Raw genomic sequence first — 24,931 nt, 5'->3', positions numbered from 1 at the left:
TGATTTATAATCAGGTTGAACGAATTCAAGGAGATTCTCTTATAGCCACAAAAGACTTTATTATGCCAAAATGATGGGCTAGCCTCTAAAAGAATTTTGACAATTAGAGAAAATTTAGGAGGGGCTTTATATACAGAAAATTTGAAACTTAAGCTAATAACCTACAATGTTGAAAATTGAAAAAGAGAGATAAGGAAGATCATGATTTAGGGACGAAGACAAGTAAGACAAAATTAATAAATTAAATCAAATTTAAATTAATAAAAAGAGAAATAAAAGTCAAGAGGGGAGTTCTATACCAGGCAAATAAGGGGTAACAGATAAGAGGTCTTAGGTGCTCCACATTCCTTAGCTAGATATGTAGTTTAGAGTAGATCCTGGGCTGTGACCCATCAGTAGCAGAGGCTGTCCCCAACAAGGAGCATGGGAGTATCCTTTTGTAATTTAAAAGGTGGCAGAAAAGACATCTCTAGCTTTTTCTCCCCCCACCCCCATCCTTCTATAGCGGAGACTTTAATTCCTGGCAGTAGATACTTCAAATGATAACATTGTTAAAGCTTAGCAATCATTTGAAACTTGACTACCTCTGGAACCTTGGACAAAGACATGTCACTTATGGCCCATTTTAGATCTAATAATACCTAGAGACAGTTAGCTAGTGTAGTATATAGTTTTCTGGGCCTGGGAGTCAAGAAGATCCAAGTTGAAATCTAGTCTCAGGCATTTATTAATTGTGTGACCCTGAGCAAATCACTAAACCTTGGTCTACTTCATCATCTATAAAATGGGATAATTGCAACTGTCTTCCAGGATTGTTGTGAAGATAAAATGAGTATGCCATTTCTAAAGCTCTTTGCTTATAAACCTATACAAATAATACTTCTGAGTAAGATCATGCTTATTATTACCCTATGATCCAATCTAACCCATTTACAGATGAGGAAAATATGAACAAGAGTGGTAAAAATCACTTGCCCAAGGTCGTGTAGCTAGTTCCTTAGAATTTTAGAGCTAAATTTTACCTTTTTTTTGTTTGCTTTTTTTTCTCGTGATCTTTCCCTTTTGTTCTGATTCTTCTTTCACAACATGACTAATATGAAAATGTTTCAAATGATTGTACATGTATAATACCAGATTGCTTGCTGTCTTGGGGAGAGAGGATAGAAGGATAGGAGGAGAAAAAAATTGGAACTCAGAATTCCACAGAAATGAATGTTGAAAATTACCTTTATATGTAATTGGAAAAATAAAATATTATTGAGGGGAAGGGAAAGAATTTTAGAGTTAATAGAGATCAATCTCCTTGTATTACATATGAGGAAATAGAAAAAAACATATTAAAAAGAACTGAATGGTTTAGGTGCAGTTTAGTCTGATGGTAAAAGAAGAGGGTAGTCTAAAATAACCTCCTGATTAAATTAAACAAGTGCAATTTTGTTTAAAACATGTTCAAATGGCGTCAAACTAGCACTACCATGATCATCACTACCTTGTTCACCATCTCCCTCAGATCTTGACAGAAGTCAACCCTGGATCTGGATCTTGGATCTGCATCCAAGAGGCTTAGGATAGCATTGCCCTCAGGCAAATAGACCAGTTTCCTGCCATGCACCCAGAATCATTAAGGGAGAAATCACTGTGGAGAATGGGTCCAATCTCCTTGTCACCAGCAGCAGCTGCTGCTGCCCGACTTCAATTAGTAATATTAAACAAAAAACATTACTTGCTGACTTGCCACTGTACCTTAAGGACCATGAAACCTTTCCATCTGACTTGCAACTAAAACCCTTCATATTTGTTGCCTCCCCCTTTAGAATAAGAGCTCCCTGTAAGCTTGGGATGGTCTTTTCTGCTTCCAACTCCAGCAGCTATCAAAATGCTTTATATAGAGTAAGAATTTAATAAATACTTTTTTATACAGTCAGAAAGTAGGTGCTAAGGAAACTACAAAGGTAAATAAGAAAGAGTCCTTGACTTTCAGGAGTTTACACTTTAGCTAGCCTTTTGACTTTTTTTTTCATTAAATTGAGAAATTAATAACCTAGGAACACAAATGTTCTACTCCAATAGTAGTGCCATATTACCACCTATAGTTTGGGTTTGGGGTGAGAAGAGAACATATCTCCTTTTTCTTCATATTTCTGGTCCTCAGTCAAAATATTAAAAAAATTTGATATCTTCTAACTTTCTTCTTTGAAGTAGTAGTTTAATATTAATTTTTTCTTTTTCATTTAAAATTTATGATTAACAGCTATACAAATTAGAAGTCTATTTAAAATAGTTTGCTGGTAAATTTAAAAGTCTGAATAACTTCTTGACTCTCTTATTTGAGGCTTTTTTAGGACATTTGATATTATGCCTCTCCTTAAGACTAGCGCTATCTTCAGGGCATGAAGATAAACCTGGGTTCACAAAGAGTACCAGTAAATCATGAACTTTGGCAGGTTTTATCAGATTGGAACGGTTTCGACTACAAGCTCAAGGAAAAACTATGTATCCATTGTTTGACAACCAGTCCAGCTACTAAATGATGAAAGGATGTTGACATGTAGAGCCACAACAATTCTGGAATACCAGTTACCAAGGCTGGGGACCTTGTAGTTTCTCTAACTCAATACTCCACCTCCTGGCTTGTTACCTCTAACCTTGTTATCCTCCATGACTGGAATGCAATCTTTCCTCACCTTTCCCTTTTAAAACCTCTTTTTTTCCCTTTAAAATGCTGTTCAAGCTCTTTTTGAAGCACCAAGGAACTGGAAATTAAGTAGATGCCCATCAGTTGGGGAATGGCTGAATAAGTTAGGTATATGAAGGTAATGAAATATAATTGTTCAATAAGAAATGATGAATAGGCTGATTTCAGAAAAGCCTGCAATGGTCTACATGAATTGATGCTGAGTGAAGTGAGCAAAATCCGAAGAATGTTGCAATAGTAACAACAAGATTATGTGATAATCAAGTGTGATGGACTTGGCTCTTCTCAACAATGCAGTGATTCAAAACAATTCCAATATACTTGGGGATGGAAAATGCCAATCACACGCAGAGAGAACTATGGAGGCTGAATATAGATCAAAGCAGAGTATTTTAACCTTTTGGTTTGTTTGTTTCTTGTGATTTTTCCCCCCCCTTGAGGTCTGATTTTTCTTGCACAACATGACAAATATGGAAATTTGTTTAAAAGGATTATACATATCTAACATATCAGATTGCTTGCTGTTTTTGGGGGGAGAGAGGAGGTAAGGAAGGGAGGGAGAAAAATTTAAAACACTGAGTGTTACAAAAATGAATGTTGAAAACTATCTTTATATGGATTTGGAAAAACAAAATACTATTTTTTAAAATGCTGCTCAAATACATTTTTTATACAAGAAAGCTTACCTGATTTCCTCATATGTTGGGTTCTATCTAGGATTCCAAAGAATTCCATAGATTTTAACTCTAAAATCCCTCTTGCTTCTGTGTAGTGGTGTGATTGTGTTGTCCAACTTTAATATCAATTGAACATAATGTTCCAAGTCTCATTTGCTTAGTAATGTTTAAGCTAATGTATCTCACACTGACTTTTTTTTAAATTTTGCTTCCCTGATGCTATTTTGATGATGTATGTACCAGTTCCCCAAAGATGATTGTTTTGATATTAAAATTCTACTCTATTAAATGGAAATTAATATACTTGAAAATAATAATGAGTTTCACAAGTAACTATTAAGCATTTGGGCAGCATAACATGGGGCTTAGAGAGCTGCCCTCTTAATTAGGAAGACCTGGATTCAAGTGCTGTTTTAAGCTACATCCTGGCTATATGATGCTAGGTAAGTCACTTAACTACTCAATGCCTCTGCACCTGGGTTCTTAGGTCAGAGGTTCTTGTCTACAGTTATTTCATTTTATTTTTTAAAATTTGATTTATTCATTTTATCTTTTCCCCAGTTACATTTAAAACAGTTTTTTTACATTTGTTTTTTAAATTTTTTGAGATCTAGGTTATTTCTCTTATCCCCATCCACAATTAAGAAATCACATGTAAAGTTATGCAAAACAAAACAAAAAAGTTAAGAAGAGAGATGGAGACAGACAAAAAGAGAGAGAAACAGAGACAGAGAGAAAGAGAAAGAGAAAGACAGACACACACAGAGAGAATGCTCCAGTCTGTATTCAGACACAATCAGTTCCTTCTCTAAGTATGGATAGAATTTTTCATCATAAATCCTTCAGAGTAGTCATGGATGATCATACTACTGAGAATAGCCATTCCAGCTGGTCATCTATGTCAGAGGTTCTTAATCTTTTTTGAGTCATGGACCCTAACTTTAGATGCCGGATGAACACCTATGAACACCTTTTGAGATTATTTTCAAATGAGCAAAAGAAAATATCTCTGATTAAAAATGAAATCAATTATGTTAAAATAGTTAATCCAAAATAAAAATTTCTAATTATGTCTGAACATTTAAACAAATATAACCAGAGTCTCAAAGCCCATTGGTATGGGAATCTCAAGTTGATAGAGATTAATGACCCATGTGTTCAGGGTGAAGTTAAAGGAGGAGGAAGAGGAGGGGGAGGAGAAGGAAGAGATGAAAGAGATACAGCCAGACAGAAAGACAGAGACAAAGACAGATTCCGAGACAGAGACAGAAAAAGATAAAGACACAGAGAGAGAGACAGAAAGAGACAGAGACAGAGAAAGACAGAGAGACAGAGACAGAAAGACAGAGACAAAGAGAGACAAAAGAGGAAGAGGAGGAGGAAGAAGAGAGAGACAAAGAGACAGACAGAGAGACAGAAAGTCCTAGATATCTCTGAAGAGAAACTTTCCCAAAGCTTCTAGTGTAGCAATCTAAGGATAAGAAATTCATGGAGACTCCAGCTTCTTTCATGTTTTCATCCTAGAGTCTTTTCCTTCATTAATCTGAAGTATTGATATGATCCATCTTCTCTCTGGAAACTGGAAGCTAGAAGTGCCCAAAGCCCTAAAGAGACTTGAAAAGCCTCAAGACACTGACCCTCTCCTCTCTCCCTCTCTCTTGAGCTCCACCTTCCCCTCCCACTGGTGCAAGGCATTGATATTGACCAAGGAGAAGAGAGTATCATACCAATGGGATTCTGGATACACACAGACCTGAAAAGTTAAGAAGCCTGTTTTAAGAACATCAGTAGCAGAAGATATGATGCTCTGCATTGGTACAGACAGTTTTTCCACAGATCACAGGATCATAGGTCTATATAAATAAAAGGGTTTTTTAAAAAAAGAAATTATAGACATTACCGACATTTTCCTCCCCTTTTCACCATCTTCCCCCCAAAAATGGATCTTTGATTTATTATCATGTACACCTAGAATGAGAATTATTTCAGCTATCTAAATTAAATTACTCAAGAGGGCTTTGCAGAGTCATCTGGATGATTCATCTGAAATGTTCTTCACTCCTACAGAATAAGAAAAACACAAAACAGTGAAGAGTGCTCAAAGCTCTTTGGAATAGTTACTTCTGAAATAGTCACTGACTTTTAAGCAAATTAAAGTTCTGTTTTCTGAACAAATATTCTATAAACACCAACAACATATTATGTGCAAAAGCAGTGAGCAACAAAGAGATCCTGGCCAAGCAAGTTGTGGCAGAGGTCGTATCCAGGTGATGAGATGGAGGGATAAAATTCCTTATTTTCAGGGAGGGAAGGTAATTCATTGTCTCATTTGGTATAGTGGGACTTTGAGAATACAGAGTTTGGATAATGTTGGGTTAGAGTGTCAAGATGATATAAGCAACACCCAGTCAGAGATTTGGTCAGGATAACAAGAAGTGAGAAAGTATGAGTCAATCATTAATGTTTATCCATAGGTATTAAGCCTGAGAAAATAATCATCAGTAAGAGGAAGAATTTCTAACCAGCCTAGGAATTTTGAGAGAAGTTACAAACAAATCAAACCTCTGTTCTTGGAAAAGGTCAGATAAGAATCTTGACATCTGGGCCAGTGTTTGGAGGAGCCAAGTACTCTACAAAAGAGTCATTAATGTGAGATTAAATAGGGTGATACAAGATGGTGGATTCTGAAGTCAACAGTACAACATTCTGGGAGACTTTAAAGTAGAGGTGGTTCTTTATAATATTTATACAATCATTAGATAGGACCTATTTTGGGGAACACAGGCAAAGAAGGAAGCTGAGGGTAGTAATTTTGTAGCCTGCTCTGTAATTTGGTGCCATACTCTTTGCTAAGAAAGAATATTGTTCTGATACTAGCAGAAAGTAGAGAATGAGGGGAGGGTGGAAAGGGAAAACAGCAATTTTTTTTGTCATCAACCTAGAATTGTAGATATGTTAGAGAAGGAGAAAAACTTTGAATCTCTTTTTTTTTTCCAAGAGGGAAGGAAGAAAGAATGGAAGAAGAGAGATGAGAGGGAGGAAGGAAAGAAGAAGAAAAAGAAAGAAGAATGAAAGAAGGGAAGGCAAGAAGGAAAGGAGAGAGGGAAGAAAGGAACAGACAGCTGAAGCATATATTTTTTTAAAATTTTAATAGTCTTTTATTTACAGGTTATATGTATGGGTAACTTTACAGCATTGACAAATGCCAAACCTCTTGTTCCAATTTTTCCCCTCCTTCCTCCCACCCCCTCCCCCAGATGGCAGGATGACCAGTGATTGTTAAATATATTAAAATATAAATTAGATACACAATAAGTATACATGACCAAACCGTTATTTTGCTGTACAAAAAGAATCATACTCTGAAATATTGTACAATTAGCCTGTGAAAGAAATCAAAAAATGCAGACTGGCAAAAATATAGGGATTGGGGATTCAATGTAATGGTTTTTAGTCATCTCCCAGAGTTCTTTCGCTGGGCGTAGCTGGTTCATTTCATTACTGCTCCATTGGAACTGATTTAGTTCATCTCATTGCTGAGGATGGCCAGGTCCATCAGAATTGGTCATCATATAGTATTGTTGTTGAAGTATATAATGATCTCTTGGCCCTGTGAAGCATATTTTAATGAAGAGAAAAAAAAGCCAAACAAGCAGCACAAGTTTGAAAGCTATAGGTTGAGTTTATATACTTTAAACAGCAACTTTCACATAATAAACACCTGCAACTTTATGTATAATCATCTTTTGTTTTATTATGTGTGTGAATACCCAGTCTATTTGTTATTTAAGTCCAGAATAAAATTGTTTTTAAAAATTTTCATCTCTCCTTCTTTCTATACTAATAGCCAATGTCCTTTGCTAGACATAAATCTCCTTAATAATATATTTTGTATCATTTTTCATGCACAAGTTCTTACTGGTATTATGGCTACAATCTGTTTATTTATTCAGATGATTTAGCCTCCATTTTCAAAACCAAATGTTTAGCTGGATTCAAGTATAAGTAAACTTATAGCAACTAACCTGAAAGCTCCATTACTGAAGGTCTAATTTAAGCAATGATGAGAAGTTATCTTGTGCCCAATCATTCATTCTTCCTTTATCACATATAATCTTCACAAACAATCTAGGAAGCTCTAACTAGTCTAGAATATGACTTGGACTTTAAACAATGCTTCAGGCTATTGCCATGGTAATATGACATAAATTTCAAAGTACATTAAATTATTGCAATATAGTATGATAATATTACATCTTACAACCCAGGTCAAACAATTATATATTGCTTCACAATATCACTGTGTTGGAAAGGGATGGAGGAAGGCAAAGATACTGATATAATGAAATGAAGGCTGTAGGATAAACTGAAAGGTTCAAAGGCTACAAGTCAAAGTCCACTGGCACCAAGACAAGTTGAAGTAATAACTGCCAAGGGTAAGATGTGCAATGGAAAGTTAGAAAGTCCAATGCCTTTACGCAATAGCTCTAAGGGCTGGCTTAGTCAAAAAATGGGACAGCTAGATGGTTCAGTGGATAGAATGCTGGATCTGGAACCAGTAAGACTCATCTTCATGAGTTCAAATCTGACCTCAGACACTTATTAAATGTGTGACTGTGGGCAAGTCACTTAATTCTTCCTGCCTCGGTTTCCTCATCTATAAAAATGAGTTGGAGAAGGAAATGACAAACCACTCCAGTATCTTCCCCAAGAAAACCCTAAATAGGCTCATGAAGTATTGGACACAACTGAACAACAAGCCAGAGAATGTTCTGAAGTGGTTACCTGCCTGCATGCTACCTTGAGATATAGTTCACTAGCAGACAAGGCATGCAGATTTTCCACCCATCACTATGTTTAAACACAACAAAGATCGTAAGAATTAGCTCTGGACGTAGAATAGACTGGAATAGAATGGACTAGATGAGTCCAACACTCTTATTATATAGAAAGGGAAAGTGAAGCTGGCCAAGAATCTGCTGATTTGAGGTTGTGAAATTTAAATGTAGTCCTAAGTCAGATTCTGGGTTTTAGGAAGATTATTGAAAACATCCAGATATTTCCCATGTCTTCAGATCCAAATCATAATACAGCAGGGATTCGTATGGAGTTGTTCATTCAGTCTTCATTCTCACACACCCACATGATACAGCAGTTTGGGTTTTTTTTTTTTTATTGTTGTTACATAACCACATGGAATAATGAGCAATGGAATACTTGGCCTGGCTAATCCCTTCCCTTGCCAAGTGCTATACATGCTGTAATTTACATGTTATAAGCTGTCATCAGTCTTTGGACTTTGAAAATTGCTTAAGATAAAATACTCCTTTCTTTTTTAAAAAAAATTATATACACACATGCACACATATACATATTTGTGTCTAATGTTATCCATCTCAAAGATGGCTTGAGAAAAAAATTAACATTTAATTTTATTGTATATTTGAAAGAAATAACAATTTCTAAATAGTGTATTTGAAGTCTCATGTACAATAATTTTTGTATTGTACTATATCCTAAAATTTTTGTTTTATTTGTAAATTAAAAATAAAAATGTAAAATACCCAAATTTTTATTCTGAATTTAAGAAATAAAACAAACATTTCCATTAACAAAGAGAATATTTTTTTAAAAAGAAGATGCACCTAAAACTGAATATCCATTATGTACAATTTATGTATCCCCCTCAAATATACAACAAAGTTATTGTTTAACTTTCATTCTTTTTTTCCTCTTTCCTCCCCTCCAATCCTAAAGATGGCGACCATGACACAGATATGTATATATATATATATATATATATATATATATATATACATGTACATATACACATATGTTAGCATCTTCTCATATTGGATCTTTGCAGATAATTTGGGTGTTTAGAATCATCATAATGACAGTTGCTCAAAGTTGTTCTTAAAACAATACTGCTTTTACTCATTTTGCTCTTCATTATTTAGTACAAGTTTCTTTATGTTTTCCTAAATTATCAAGATCATCATTTCTCACAGCAGAGTAATATTCTATCACAAATATATGCTACAATTTGTGTAGAAATTCCCCAATTAACATGCATCCCTGTAGTTTCCACTTCTTTGCATTCATAAAGAGAGCTGCTATAAATATTTGTACTACATATAGACTCTTTTTCTTTTCCCCTAAATAATCTTGAGAAACAAACCTAATAGAGTCAAAGGGTATAAAATAATAACTTTGGGGGCATTATTCCAGACTGCTGTCTAAAATGGTTAGATCAACTCACAGATCCACCAATGAATTAAAGTCCCAGTTTTTCCACATCTCCTCTAACATTCATCACTTTCTCCCTCTCATTTTAGTCAATCTTAAAAATGTAAAAATGATGCTCCTGGATAGGTCGAGCGAATATAATAAAGATGACAATACTCCCTAAACTAATCTATTTATTTAGTGCTATACCAATCAGACTTCCAAGAAAATATTTTAATGATCTAGAAAAAATAACAACAAAATTCATATGGAATAATAAAAGGTCAAGAATCTCAAAAGAATTAATGAAAAAATCAAATGAAGGTAGCTAGCTGTACCTGATCTAAAACTATATTATAAAGCAGCAGTCACCAAAACCATTTGGTATTGGCTAAGAAATAGATTAGTTGATCAGTGGAACAGGTTAGGTTTACAAGACAGAATAGTCAACTATAGCAATTTAGTGTTTGACAAACCCAAAGATCCTAACTTTGGGGATAAGAATTCATTATTTGACAAAACTGCTGGGATAACTGGAAATTAGTATGGCAGAAATTAGGCATGGACCCACACTTAACATCGTATACCAAGATAAGATGAAAATGGGTCCATGATTTAGACATAAAGTCTAAACATTATTGGAGGATTATAAACAAATTGGAGGAACATAGGATAGTTTATCTCTCAGACTTGTGGAAGAGGAAGAAATTTATGACTAAAGACGAACTAGAGACCATTATTGATCACAAAATAGAAAATTTTGATTACATCAAATTAAAAAGCTTCTGTACAAACAAAACTAATATAAACAAGATTAGAAGGGAAGCAACAAACTGGAAAAACATCTTCACAGTTAAAGGTTCTGATAAAGGCCTCATTTCCAAAATATATAGAGAACTGACTCTAATTTATAAGAAACCAAGCCATTCTCCAATTGATAAATGGTCAAAGGATATGAACAGACAATTTTCAGATGATGAAATTGAAATCATTACCACTCATATGAAAGAATGTTCCAAATCACTATTAATCAGAGAAATGCAAATTAAGACAACTCTGAGATACCACTACACACCTGTCAGATTGGCTAAGATGACAGGAAAAATAATGATGAGTGTTGGAGGGGATGCGGGAAAACTGGGACACTGATACATTGTTGGTGGAGTTGTGAACGAATCCAACCATTCTGGAGAGCAATCTGGAATTATGCCCAAAAAGTTATCAAACTGTGCATACCCTTTGATCCAGCAGTGTTTCTAATGGGCTTATACCCCAAGGAGATACTAAGGAAGGGAAAGGGACCAGTATGTGCACGAATGTTTGTGGCAGCCCTGTTTGTAGTGGCTAGAAGCTGGAAACTGAGTGGATGCTCATCAATTGGAGAATGGTTGGGTAAATTGTGGTATATGAATGTTATGGAATATTATTGTTCTGTAAGAAATGACCAGCAGAATGAATACAGAGGCTTGAGAAATTACATGAACTGATGCTGAGTGAAATGAGCAGAACCAAGAGATCATTATATACATCAACAACGATACTGTATGAAGATGTAATCTGATGGAAGTGGATTTCTTTGACAAAGAGACCTAATTCAGTTTCAATTGATCAATGATGGACAGAAGCAGCTATACCCAAAGAAAAAACACTGGGAAATGAATGTAAACTGTTTGCATTTTTATTTTTCTTCCCAGGTTATTTCTACCTTCTGAATCCAATTCTCCCTGAGCAACAAGAAAACTGTTTGGATCTGCACACATATATTGTATCTAGGATATACTATGACATACTCAACATATATAGGACTGCTTGCCATCTAGGGGAGGGGGTGAAGGGTGGGAGGGAAAAATTGGAACAGAAGTGAGTGCAAGGGATAATGTTGTAAAAAAAATTACCCTGGCATGGATTCTGTCAATAAAAAGTTACTATAAAAAAAAAAAAGAGTTGATGTTAAAAAAAAAAATTACCCATGTATATGTTTTGTAAATAAAAAGCTATAATAAAAAAGTTTGAAAAAAATGTAAAAATGATATCTCAAGGTTGTTTTAATATGCATTTCTCTAATTAATAATGACCTAGAACATTTTTATATGACTATAAACTGTTTTGATTTCTTAATTAGAAACCTTCTTGTTTGACCATTTATCAATTGGAGAATAACTCATATTCTTATAGATTGCTCCATTCAAAGAAAGGGGTCACAGAGTAAGACTCTCATAACCAAAAATTGCCTTGCTCCTAGTTAAAATAACTAACTTTAATTTGTATAGTGCTGCCCTATTCCTATAATTCCCTAAATATGTCTTCAAAATACACAAGTAGATCAGATAGTTTTCTATCTGATGATGCAAGATCTAAACTAATTTCAGCTAAAATAATATTTTCTAGACTCTATACCACATTCACCAAAAACAGACAACAACTGGCAGTTTCAGAATTATCTGAGTATTGTAGACTTTAAATATCATTGTTAACCAGCCACACGTGACCAGAAAGAAAAGATAGGCAGAAATTTGTCTCTTTGGGTTATTGTGTTTATGTATATGCCTGCAAATATGTGTATGATCTCACCTGGAATTGGTAGATGTTAAATGTAGAGCAGATTTGTATAGCCTTTTATATGCTGTAGTAATCCTTAGCCTAATTCCTACATTGGAAAATTGTGTACCTCAGAGTAAGGCTGACTACATCTCCTTTCTCAAGGCTTGAGAAATAATGAGGGATTATATGGTTCGTCCCTTGATGTTCAAGGGACCCCTTCTGATATGTTCTCCCTAATTAGCAATAACCAGTGATTAGCAGTAAATTAGCATTTAGCCAGTAACATCAATCAAAGGGATATTTATTGAGAAGATACAAGAACAAAAGTATGTTTCTCTTTCAAACCAGGAGTACATTTCCCTTAGTCCCTGGAGAGAGTGGGCTCAAACTTAAAGCAGTTATTACAAAGCATACCCCTCCTTCCCCCAACCAAATTCACTTCTGAATTTAGCATGGCGGATGGGCAAATTACTCCTTTGCTTATAGGACCCTGCCCAGAGGGTCAATTTATTCCTGAGTTGAATCCTAGTTGTTATACAGAATTTCTCTTTCAGACTGAGCTTGGACTCCATATACATCCAGCTGGCATTGAGGGCCACCTATTTCTGCAAAAATAGGACTATGTTTTCATCTTAATGCCAGTTCCAGGTGGCAGGGAGACCAAGGACCCTACGCTACCAGGCCCACAGCAGCTCAATTTTTAAAGTCTGGACATCAGGTATACAAAAAAGAGACCAAGTTGCCTTTGAAGGAGTCTTTGATTTGTTTTCCCACCTCCTGCTCTATATCCCAGTCAAAGGCGCAAAACAGACCAGAAATAGTTATGGAACTCTATACATATGGAAAGCAAAGCCCCTTCACTCCCTATTTCCAGATGCAGGATCACCAAATTTACATGCTCCTAGGACTCATTGCCCAGGCCCCTATTATACACATGATATAAACCAAAATTATTTTGGTTTGTTAAGGATTTGGGAAGGTAAGGTAACAATGGGGCAAACTTGTTTTTCCCTTTAAGTCATCTATTTAATTTGTCAGAGAGATTGCACAGAAGCCTCAGCAACAAGTCCTTTTGCAGTTAGCTGATGAAAGCATGCTTAATCATAGAATTTGCACACACCCCCGTACACACTCATGAGGGTTCCAAGCCCTCACTAAGTTGAGTTATGGAGACTGAATTCCATTCACCTTTACCCAACCTCAAAATGTCAACAGCAAGTGTCAGCATATCCTGCTGAGTCTCTCAGAGGCTGAAGATAAACATTCCCATAGCCCTTTTCCCTTTGTTCTTTCAATTTCCATAATGCCTCCTGCCAATCAGACCCTGGCCAAGAAAATAGCTCCGAAGCTTTGATAAGCCTCCAAGAAACTCTGCTGGAGGAGAGGTAGAGTTGGCAACTTCATTTCCTGATTCCATAGCAAAGGTCTCCCTCTTCCTCTCAGTCTTAATACTTTAGCCTTCCATATCTATTGAATATGTAGATACCAGATCTCTCACCTCCTAGATTTTACAAGAACCAGAGCTTCAAACACCAAGCCTTTAGACACCCAACCCAAGTAGAAAACTATTACATATGGCAGGTTATATTCTGAGTGTCTATCAGTCCTATCATCTTAAGATAAGGAAAAAGAATTAGCACTGAGTGTGCATTCAGTCAGGACTCTCAGAACCTGATTGCCAAGAAATTTATTTTTAACATTTCAGTTCATTACTTACTTATTTTAATCATTCTTTTCTTCTTAAATTTTGAATTCCAAATTCCCACCCTCCCTTTCTTCCCACACCCGCTGAAGACAAGCAATATAGTATCATATTTCCACATTAACCACAAAAGCAAGAAAAAAATAAAATGAGAATGTTATACTTTAATTTTCACTCAGAGTTCATCAGTTTGTCTGTTTTTTCATCATGAATTCTTTGGAATTGTCATAGATAATGATTGATTAAAGTAACCAAGTCTTTCACAGTTGACTATCAATACAACCTGGCTATTACTGTGCACAGTAATTTCCTGTTTTTTCTCAATTCACATAGATGCTGTTTAAACTATCCTTTCATCATTTCTCATGGCACAAAAGCACTCTTTTACAATTATAGGCCAAAGCTTGTTTAGTCATTCCCAATTTGATGAACATCCTCTTGATTTCTAATTCTTTGTCATTATAAAAATAGCTGATATAAATATTTTTTGTGGAAATAAGTCCTTTTCCTTTTCCTTTGATTTTTTTGGGATAGAGACTTAACAGAGTTATTGTTGAGTGAAAAGTTATGCACAGTTTTATTTTTTATTTTTTAATTTAATTTTTTAAAATAACTTTTTATTGACAGAACCCATGCCAGAATAATTTTTTACAACATTATCCCTTGCACTCACTTCTGTTCTGATTTTTCCCCTCACTCCCTCCACTCACTCTCCCAGAAGGCAAGCAGTCCTATACATGTTAAATAAAACAACATATTGGATTCTGGTTTCCAGACCATCCTGCTATCCACTTTCATTTTATAGATGAATTCTTTTCACTTTCACAGATATAATTACTAACTTTGTATTTCCTTCCATCTCATTTTTTCTGTCTATTTATTTTTCTCCCCTCTCTCTCCTCAAAATTCTATTTTGCTTCTAAACACTGCCTCCTTAATTTACCCTCTCTTCTATCATTTTCCCCACCCCCTACTTTCTCTTATTCCCTTCCTCTCCTATTTCCCTATTGGATAATTTACATATTTATACACAACTAAGTATGTATAGATATTCTTCCCTCCGAACCAATTTCAATGAGAGTGAGGTTGCCCACCTTTTGCATCCCTGTCTTCCTCTTCACTTGTGTGCCTCTTTTATGTGAGAAAATTCTATTTCTCCTTTCCTCTTTCTCCCAGTGCATATGATATTTTTTACTTGGTACATTAGTAGTAGACACCTTGCTGAGCCAATATTCAGCAAGGAATTTTTTTATTTTTATTTTTAAGGAATTCTTTTCTTCAGTGAATTTTCGTGCCCATTTTACTATTTGGCCAATTCTGTTTCTTAAGATACTAGTTTCTTCAGCATTTTTTGTGCCTCTTTTTACCAAGCTGTTATTTCTCTTTTCATTATTTTCTTGCATCATTCTCTTTTTTTTCACAATTTTTCCTCTACCACTCACCCATTTCTATAAATCTTCCAAGAATTTTTGTTGGGTGTAGGTTCAAATAGTACTTTTCTTTGAAGCTTTTTAAAAATCCATTTTCACATTTTTGTCTTCTTCTGAGTTTATGTGTTGATATTCCCTCATACCTAGTAGCTTTTTATAGTCAAATTCTCTTTTGTTGTCATTTGCTTATTTTCCAGATTATTTCTTGATTTTAAATTTTATGTTAAAGTTGGGCTTTGTTCACCTGGAGATGAAGAGGTGTCCCAAACTTCAGCTTTTTTCAGCTGCTATTTTCAGTTAGGTCCAGGAGTCTAAAAGTTTTGGGTGCTTCCAAGATGGTGTGATTCTGCATATGGTCACTCCTCAAATCATTACCAAGGAAGAGATTCAAATCATTACCAAGGAAGAGATTCTGGTCCCCTGAAGGTACAAGAGCTTATATTCCCCTGTGCTTTAGAAGTGTGATAAGGGCATCTGATCTCTTGTGACCTACCACCCTGGAACTTTCTGCTATGAAACTGTGTGTCCCAGAACTGTGTATAGTGTCATCTATACCCAGTATCTATAAAGGGTCTTCTGTCAAAAGTTTCTGATCAGCTGTTGAATCCCTTTCCATCTCTGCGATGAGAGTTCCCAAACCTATTTTCGTTACTATTGCTACAGCCCCTGTTGCCACTGCCATGTGTGGACTCAGACTTCTGCCAAATCTTAATGGAAAAATGTCTTATCCTCACCTTCTGTTGACTCTGCCACTCCAAAATTTGATTTGAGATATTATTTTAAAGTTATTTAAAGAGAAATGTTGGGAGAGAACCAGGACATCATTGTACATGGCAACAATATGATTACACAATCATCAGTTTTGATGTATGTGGATCACAACATAGAATTTTTCATTTTATTGTTGTTGTTGTTTGTTTGTTTTTTCCATTTTTCCCTTTTAATCTGATTTTTCTTGTACAGCATGATAAATGTGGAAATATGCATGTATTGAAGAATTGTACATGTTTAACATATATTGGATTACTTGCTTTCTAAGGGAGGGAGATGAGGGGATGGGAAAGAGAAAAATTTGGAACACAAGGTTTTGTAAAGGTTAATGTTGAAAATTACCTTTGCATGTATTTTGAAAATAAAAAGCTATTATTAAAAGTATGTTGTCATGTTTAACATGTATGAGACTGCCTGCTATCTAGGGGAGGGGGTGGGGGGAAGGAAGGGAAAGGTTGGAACAGAAGTGATTGCAAGGGACAATGTTGAAAAATTAGCCATGCATATGTTCTGTCAAGAAAAAGCTACAATAAAAAATATGTTGTCCTTTTCAGAGTATGAAATCCTTCAGTTCTAGGTTTTTAAATTCGTATCCTCAGCACTTAACATAATGCTTGGCACATGTAGTAAATGCTTAATAAATGGTTTTTCCTTTACTCATTCCATCAATCATTCAATCTTTTTTGTTTCTCCCTGGCTCATCTAGACCATTCCTTTGCTACCATCCATCACTCAGCAACTTCTCATTCTTCCTCTCTTTTTTCAAGTTATTCAGTACTTGGTTCTCAATATTCTTCTCTAATCTGACTCCTGCTTTTATACCTGGAGACATCGATATATTGATGTACTCTCAAATACTCCAGACTTCAAGTTAATTCTTCTCTCCACCTCCTTCACTCCATTCCATCTTAATTACAGGCTGTTCAAATCTGAGAACTCATTATTACCCATAAAATAGCTACCCTCTGAAATCCTTTGATCATAATCTCACCAATGTCTCTCCCCCGCCTCATTCCTTCTCAACCACTTGTCTAGATAGCCAGTTCTTCCACTTTTTCCTATTCTGAAGTCCATTGTCTTTGTTCTAGACTTTCTTTCTCACTTTATGTTCTTTGTACAAATGGTTGAATATACACTCTTTTCTACTTTTGAATCTTTTGTTCATTTGTCCTATCATGACTCATGCCTTGCTAAATCCCAACCCTGGATGACTTCCATCATCCATTTCTCTGCTCCTACCGTGATGATGCTACTGGAAAATGTGACTAATAATTTATTATATAATCTCAACTAAATCTCACTTTGTTCTTCCCTGCTTAACTCTATCACTCCTCAACTATCAATTAAAATCTTTTCTTTTTAACTCTAGACCTTTAAACTGTCTTCTGTTCCCTTCCTTATAGGTAGAAGACCCCCTTTACTGAAAAAATTGATCCAACCTGCCATGAACTTCACCTTCTCCCTTATTCTATACTTTAAAACTCTCTTACACCAATTTTATCCATTCCAGTTCTTGAGAAAAAGGTGGTCTTTTTCCTTGCCAAGACTAACCCCTCTATTTCATTGATCCTATTTCCTTCTATCATCTCTCTGTGACCTCATCCCCTCTTTTATTCCCTCCCTCCCTTCCTTTTTCTTTCTCTCTCTGTCTCTGTCTCTCTCTCTCCCCCCACCTCTATGTCTTTTCCTTCCTTCCTTCCTTCCTTCCTTCCTTCCTTCCTTCCTTCCTTCCTTCCTTCCTTCCTTCCTTTCTTCCTTTCCTTCCTTCCTTCCTTCCTTCCTTCCTTCCTTCCTTCCTTCCTTCCTTCCTTCCTTCCTTCCTTCCTTCCTTCCTTCCTTCCTTTCTCCCTCACTCCCTCTCTCCCTCCCTCAATCTCTTCTTCCCTGCTGTCTAGAATCAGGTCTAGATCTCCCATTGTTTAAAAACTTTCACATGACTTTATCATCACCTTCATCTGTTAACCTATGTCTCTTCTCTTTCACAGCCAAACTCCTGGAAAAGGATGTTATGTTACTCTTAGTCTTCATTTCCATATTTCCTATTCGCTTTTCAGAGCTTGCAAGTTTCCTTAAACTGTTTTTCCAAAATTACCAATAATCTCTTAATTGCCAGGTCCTATTTGTCCTTTTTATCCTTTTTCATCCTACTTGGCTTCTCTGCAACTAGTAACTACTAACCATAATACCAACCACTCTCTCCTCCCTTATCTTCAATAACATTGCTTTCTTTGGTTCTCCTCCAACATGCTTGAATATTCCTTTTCAGTCTCTACGGAATGTAATCATCTATCTCAAGCCAAATAAATATCCGTACTCCACAGCTATATTCTGGGGTCTCTTTTCTTCTCTCACTTGAAGATTATCACATCATTTCCAATGGGTTCAATTGTTAATTCTGTAAAAATGATTCTTAAATCTATATATCCAAACTAACTTTTGCTCTTCAACTCTAGCTACACATGGTCAAAGTACCTGCTATATACCTTCATATGAATATACCATTAGTATGTCAAAGTCCGACATGATCAAAACGGAATTCATTATTTCTTTCTCTACCAAATTTTCCTATATTTTTTGAAGTCAGCACCATTCTTCTAATGATTTAGGTTCACACTTTTGGGATTATCCTTGATTATTTTCCCTCATCTCCAATACCTAAATAATTTCCAGATCTTGTCAAATCACCTCCACCATTTTTCATATCTATCTCCTTCCTTCCCTCATCTTAACATGACCCAAAAGTAGGACCTCATTACTTCTCCCTTGCATTATGGTCTATTTCCTTCTTCTACCTATCTCCATACGATTGCTAAACAAACATTCATAAAGCATAGACATGACTATGTCACTTCAATAATATTTGGTGGCTTCTTATTGTCTCTAAACTCAAATACAAACTACAGCTTGGTATTTATAGCTTTGGATCCACCTAATCTTTCCAGAGCATCCTACTCATACACATTATCTTTCAGATAAACTGGCTTACTAGCTTTTCTACAAACTCACCATTCCATTTTATGCCTCCCTGTGTTTGTATAAGTTCTTTTTCATCATTGAAGTGAACTTCCTCCGGGGCTCTATCTTTTAAAACCCTTAATTTCCTTCAAGATTCAGTTCAGGCCCATCTCCTAATTGAAGCCTCTTTAAAAAACCAAAATCAAAAACATCTTACACTGCTGTTCATGCTATTCCCTCCTCAAGTTATTCTGTGTTTACTTATTCATGTGTTTATTTTCTTCCTTTACCTCCACCACTATCTACCCCACCACCAGGTAAAATGTAAGCTCCAAGAAGACAGCATTGTTTAGTTGTTAAATTAACTTAAAAGGAAGAAATGGGGAAGGAAGGAAGTATTTATATAGCAACTATTAAGTGTTAAGCGCTTCTTACAAATATCTTATTTGATCCTCACAACAACCCAAGGAGTAGGTATATTATACCCTTTTCACAGTTGAAGAAACTAAGGGAGACAGAGGTTAAATGATTTATCTAGGGCCATATAGTTAGTGATTCGAATTTAGGTTTTCCTGACTCCAGGCCCAACACTCTGTCCACTGCCTCGAAAGATCAAGATAAGATTTTTTAAAGACTAGTATCCAAGCATATTTACTAACTGCCAGAGAAATTGCTGGAGCAGTCTTGGAGGAGGCAGGAAGGAATGGGCATAAAGGCCAGGTAGAGAGATGAGCCTTACTAATGAACAAAATGATCTCTCCATTTTTGTGATCAGAACAAAGAACAGGGATAGAATGACCACAGCTGAGTAATGGAAACAAGAAGCTAAATTTCCCTTGGCAGGTCCTAATTTCCTAAGTGAAATAGTAATTTAAATAGCAAGTTTCTCTGCTATGTTGAAAATGTAGTTTGATTGACAAATGTTTTGATTTATAGACACCTTTCTTTTAAAAATTATTTTTATGAATTTGATACACCTCAAGAAACATAAACATTTTATTACAAAGAGACCAGAAAAAAATAAAGATTATTATATAATTATTCTTTTTATGATGTAAGGGTTAGGAATGCCTCCACCCTTTGGAAAATCTGCATAAAAAATTTTGGCCCTCCCTTCATAGCAGAGAAGAAGTCTGAATCATTATGATATTAAAAGATAAAAGATGTTGATATTATAAAATATATGCATATATTTTATGTATTTCTGAGTTTCTAAGCCTTTGCATGTTGTCTGTGGCTTCTGCAAAACTCCCCTCAAATTCCCATTTAATTTCTTATGCCAGCCCACAATACAGTAAAACTGAGATGGAGAAAGTTGATATCGGAAGGGATGTACATGTAATGGGGATTTTGCTGCATGCTCAGATCATCTAAGATGGAGGTATTTACATGGAAGATACAAGGGATCTGATTCTGGAAGAAGACATATCTGGTTGGCTTATAGCTAGATAAACTTTTTTTTTTTTTTCATTTCCACAGGTAGAATTGCCTGTATTTTTACATAATAATGATTATTTTGGTACCCCCTTGCCTAAGGACCAGAAATTTAACATTTTAACTCCTCCTCTAAAGTTCCCTGATATCCTTAGCAAGTGAAGGAGGCATCTCTCATCTCTGCCGCTGGATCAACCTTCCACTGATTGTGTTGTCCCCAATTTACAGTGTCTAAACACCCAATTTTATTTAACCACTTAATAGAAAAATTCACTTTTACAAAGAAATTTTTACTTCAGAGGCAAGGTAAGAACAAACATTTTTCCCCAGTACCTACTACCTCAGTCTCTGGGGAAATGGGAGTTAGATTCACAATTTAAGTCAGTTCCTATATTGAACTATACAAATGTTCCCTGGACTTGCTTCCTGGTATACTGACTTCTCAGGGCTACCTTTATAGAGTGGTTATAGTATCTGGCTTTGAATACTGGGCTTTAAGGCCCAGGAGCCTGAGGTCCCAGGTCTAGAACTCTACTCTTTGCACCTAGAACTGAAAACACAAAACAAATAAGACTGAAACCCCAAGGCCATTTTTCAGGGCCACAAGGGAAGGCTTTTCCCACACAGTTTATAACATAGTGCCCTGCTTATAAGGAATGAAATCTTCACCAGTGGAAATGACTGAAAAGAAAAAAGCCTATGCTGATTCAATCAAGTAGAATTTAAAACACAGCTAAATCCAACTCAATGGAAAGACACTAGTCCCATTTATGGAGTAGGGGACATACAGAATATCTTCTATCAGATACAGGTCCTTGGAGTCTCCAATGTGGATGTCTGTATCTTAGACGGTCTGGTCTAAACCTCCAACACATACATGACTGTACATCTTTATTATATATAGCTTTAAATATATATATATATGTATGTATATATATATATATATATATAATTTAACAAGGCATTTACAATACTGTCCTACTAATCTGTCTCTCTTAGATCTTTCTTCTCTCTTAGATATATTTTTATTTTAATATTTCATTAATGCTCCTTTCTTTTTTCTTTTTTTTTTTTTTGGCATCACTATTATTTTCCCCACTACCTCTTTTTTTCCTGTAACTTTCCCTCCACCAAGTAAAAATAAAGCTCATCCTTGTAATAAATAAGTATAGTCAAGCAACATAAATCCATACATTTTTGTTATTCTGAACAAGTAAAATGAATATGAGCAATATTGAATTTTATTCAATAAACATTTCAAAATAATAGAAAAAGAATTTTGCATATGAAAATGGAAATCTGTTATATACAACTTTTTGATATTTAAAAAATACATAATAAAGTCACCAGAGTAGTTCCAAAGTTATCCTATTTGTTCTTCCCCTTCTGAATATTCTTCTGTTTTCTTCTCTTCATTAAAAAAAAAAAAAACCTTTCATTGACAGCTTTTCTTTCCAATTCTTTAACATCCCTAACATGATTAATTTTTGCCCCTCCCTCCTCTGTTTCTAGTGTTTCCTAGGGTGTAGTAAAACTTCAAATAATTTACATGATCAGGCACTAGCTACCTACCTTAAATGTGAGGGGAATTTAAAGGGAACATAGAAAAATGTTATGCTGAACAAAACTGATGAAAGATGACAAGAAGTGAAGAAGTAGACTGGGAGAAATGTATCCTCAAATATCTCTGAGAAGAATATGATATTCAAAAAACAAGGGATTAACATTAATATGTAAGGCCAAGAGCTATTCCCAAATGTATAATTGATCAAAGGACCTCAATAGTTCTTAAAAAAAAAAAAAAAAGAATGAATGATTAGCTGACATATGAAAGAATATTCCACATCTATTCAAGCAGAAATGCCAGATCAAAATAATTCTGAATTTTCATCACATGCCCAGAAAATTTATAAATATGACTTAAGATAAGAATGGCAGGAAGACGAAAAGACAGGCCTAATAATGTATTGCTAGGGATTGTTCAACCATTCTGAAAAGCATTTTGGAATATTGGTTTTTAAAAAATGACAAAAAAATGTTATGCCCTTTGATCTAGAGATCCCATAGCTAAGCATATCAGGCACCTACACGACTATATTATATAAGGTAGTCAGGTAGAACAGTGAAGAATTCTGGATCTGGACTCAACACAGAGCTGAGTTCAAATCATGCTTTTGTCTCTCACTAGTCTGTGACTCTGGGCAAGTCATTAACACTATTTGCCTCAGTTTCCTCATACATAAAATGAGCTGGAGAAAGAAATGGCAAACTATTCCAGTATCTCTGCCAAGAAAAACTCAAATGGGGTCATCATGGTTCAGACACAACTGAAAACAACTAAACATCAAAGTAAGCAGATCAGGAAAACAATATAATCAATGGCTAAAACAATGTGAATGGAAAGAACAATGAAAAAACTTGAATACTCTATAATTATAACGATTCTGAAGAGATGAAAAATTGTACCTCCCTCCCTTCTTTGCATAGGCAGAAGATTATGAATAAGAGATCTTGCATATATTATCAGATTTAGTTGATATGTCATTTTTAGTTCTGCTGAATTGCTTTTATTCTTTCACATTTTGATATAAGGAATCATTTGTTGAATATGTTTAGAAATAAGGATGAATATAATTTTTTTTAAATTTTTTTTAAAAGGGACTAATTATGTATTTGCCCTGATCAGTTTCAGAAAGATTTAGTGGGGAATATGGACCATGATATATAAGGGGGTAGGGGAATGTTTGCAACCTGAAGTAGACAGAGGTCAAAGGAACTCATTTCTCCAACTTAGCTATGTATGATTCAGGGATAGGGACTGTCTGTTAGGGGGCAAAAAAAGGCAAAAGAAAAAATTCTGAGCAGTTCCTTTGTGCTCCAGACAGAGAGAAGCAGAGGAAAATTAAAGGCAAAGTTTATAAAGGAAGTAGCCTGGTTTGTCTCAATCTAACAGGGCAGTGGCACTTCTCCAAAGCATTGTGTGGTGGCAACTCTAATGTCATGAAAGATGGCAGCAAAAAGGTCCAGTAACACAGAGGAGAAGCAATGGATAGTAGGTTGGAATGGCAAGAGTATCAGAAGTGGAAGGCACTGGAGCAGAAGTCAGCAATAGAATGAAACAGTAGAACAAGGGAGTCCCCAGTTGTGCCAGAGAGTATCAGGAGGCAGAGCAAAGAAATAACAAGGATTAGATGATTTCTGGGAGTCAGATCCAAGAGAACTTAAGGAGAGTTTCTCAAATCCAGTCAAGAAGAAAAAGAAGGAAGAAAGGAGGAAAGAAACCAAATATACCATTATCCTTAAATCACTTTCCCTGAATCAGATCTAAGATAGTCTCTTTAACATTGTTTATATCATTTATTTGTTTACCAAAACTTTACATGATAAATAGTTCAAAAGCAAAACTCAGTCTAAATAGAAAATATCTCCAGCTGAGTAAATGAGACTTTACTAATGTGGTATCTGAGACTTACAAATATCCATATGGAAAGTTGTCAACATGACTAATTGACTATGAGTGTTAGGCTTCAGCTTTCTCCTATGTAAAAGGAGACTAGGATGAAATTATCTCTATGATTCCTTTCAATTCTTGCATTCCATAAATAAGATTGGCTAAAGGCAGGTATTTATTGACTTTTTGATGGGGGAGGGTTTGGAAAAACTAACTCACTTTTTTAAAAATGGTACTTATTATATTGTAATTAAATAAGGAAAGGAAGAATAAAAGTATAGAAATATTTAAATTTCACCTTTCTCTCCTGGAGCACTGGAAAAAAAAAAGTAGTCATTAAAAAAAGAATTTAGAAAAGAATCAAGTTAAAAATGACAACTGAATAACAAATCAGATTGTCTTGGGGATGGAGGGGAAGGAGGGAGAAAATTTTGGAAGTCAAAATCTTATAAAAATGAATTTTGAAAACTATTTTATGTGTAATTGGGAGAGATAAAATACTACTTATAAAAAGTAGTGATAACTGAAAGGATTGACAAAGTAAGAATAAAAGAAATAAAGTCCAAACACCAAAAATGAAGCTACCAGTACCAGGGAAGAAAACCATTACCTTCTCTTCTCTGTACTCTAATCTAGTTTGTAGGTGGTTCAAATGGAAAATTGAACTTTTACTACAATGCTTTGTATACAAGTGAATCATTATTCATTGATTCAACAAGGGAATGATCCTAGGAGAGAGAAGAAACCAATAAATTAACAAACCTAGGGAATACTTTAAAAATGCTTCCTTTTTCAAATAAAAATATTAACCTTAATTTTTTTCTCTAAAAAAAGAAATAGCTGCATTGTTATCTACTGGAGTCAGTGGAACAATGACTTATCAAAACAAATTTCTACATTCCTCTAAGTATAAATTTTTATCTCATTAGAACCTATGGATTTGTTTTATCTAAAAACTGTTCCACAACAGGGACAATTTTTAATGATAGGATCTGTGTATTGCACTTTAGATAGTTATCTAATTTATAAACTTTCAGCATTAGAAGT

Source organism: Sarcophilus harrisii, chromosome 3 (assembly GCF_902635505.1).
Source record: "Sarcophilus harrisii chromosome 3, mSarHar1.11, whole genome shotgun sequence".
NCBI lineage: Eukaryota > Metazoa > Chordata > Mammalia > Dasyuromorphia > Dasyuridae > Sarcophilus > Sarcophilus harrisii.
This window is presented reverse-complemented; position numbering follows the sequence as displayed.